At 62.6% G+C, this 1,276-nt stretch overlaps 1 non-coding gene and 1 pseudogene across 1 annotated transcript; both read right to left on the reverse strand.

Moving 5' to 3' along the window:
* Window positions 1-610, reverse strand: part of LOC124728479 — a 4,222-nt pseudogene extending 3,612 nt beyond the window's left edge.
* Window positions 611-799: 189 nt separating this feature from the next.
* LOC124728482 lies at window positions 800-954 on the reverse strand. The gene has a single exon (XR_007007376.1). It is a non-coding gene; the product is annotated as a 5.8S ribosomal RNA (ribosomal RNA).
* Between the last annotated feature and the right edge of the window lie 322 nt (window positions 955-1,276).

The raw sequence follows: 1,276 nt of genomic DNA on the forward strand, positions 1-1,276 counted from the left end.
AGAAGTGCGGCCCACCGCACACCGGAACGGCCCCACCCCGCGGCGAGTGGAAAGGCAACCGGACACGACCCCGCCGCGGATTGCTCGCGCGGGCGGCCGGCCCCATCTGCCGAGGGCGGAGGCCAGTGGCCGGATGGGCGTGAATCTCACCCGTTCGACCTTTCGGACTTCTCACGTTTACCCCAGAACGGTTTCACGTACTTTTGAACTCTCTCTTCAAAGTTCTTTTCAACTTTCCCTCACGGTACTTGTTCGCTATCGGTCTCGTGGTCATATTTAGTCTCAGATGGAGTTTACCACCCACTTGGAGCTGCACTCTCAAGCAACCCGACTCGAAGGAGAGGTCCCGCCGACGCTCGCACCGGCCGCTACGGGCCTGGCACCCTCTACGGGCCGTGGCCTCATTCAAGTTGGACTTGGGCTCGGCGCGAGGCGTCGGGGTAGTGGACCCTCCCAAACACCACATGCCACGACAGGCGGCAGCCTGCGGGGTTCGGTGCTGGACTCTTCCCTGTTCGCTCGCCGCTACTGGGGAATCCTTGTTAGTTTCTTTTCCTCCGCTTAGTAATATGCTTAAATTCAGCGGGTAGTCTCGCCTGCTCTGAGGTCGTTGTACGAGGTGTCGCACGCCACACCGCCAGCCGGCTGTGCACGCTACCGAGAAAGTACCGGTATGCGAACCGCCAGGCGACGGGCGCGCATCGCACGTTTGAGGAGACGCGGCCGGCCCCACAGGCGGCCCGCGACACTCCCAGGTCTGCGAAGCGGGGCAAACGCCGCGCGCTTCAGTATACGTAGCCGACCCTCAGCCAGACGTGGCCCGGGAACGGAATCCATGGACCGCAATGTGCGTTCGAAACGTCGATGTTCATGTGTCCTGCAGTTCACATGTCGACGCGCAATTTGCTGCGTTCTTCATCGACCCACGAGCCGAGTGATCCACCGTCCTGGGTGATCTTTTCTCAAGTTTCCGCCGTCTCTTTCGAGACGGTCGCATAGGCGGGAGTGAGGCGTGTGGCGGCCCCTGTTCCAGCGTTCTGTGTCCAACGGCCTCACGGCCGACGGGCGTCGTACGGCTCCACACCGGAGCGGACAGGCACTCGGGCGAAAGTCATTCAAAACCGGCGCCAGGCGCCAGGTGCCGCAGGCCAGCCGCTCCAGCGCTTCAGCGCTCGTACCACACAACATTGCCGCTAGTTTTGAGAGGCACGCGTGGTTCCGCACGCGGCGCACGGCTACTGCGAGCCGTACAGGTAGCGTGTTGCGCGACACGACA

Source organism: Schistocerca piceifrons, unplaced genomic scaffold (assembly GCF_021461385.2).
Source record: "Schistocerca piceifrons isolate TAMUIC-IGC-003096 unplaced genomic scaffold, iqSchPice1.1 HiC_scaffold_1163, whole genome shotgun sequence".
NCBI classification, from domain to species: Eukaryota; Metazoa; Arthropoda; class Insecta; order Orthoptera; family Acrididae; genus Schistocerca; species Schistocerca piceifrons.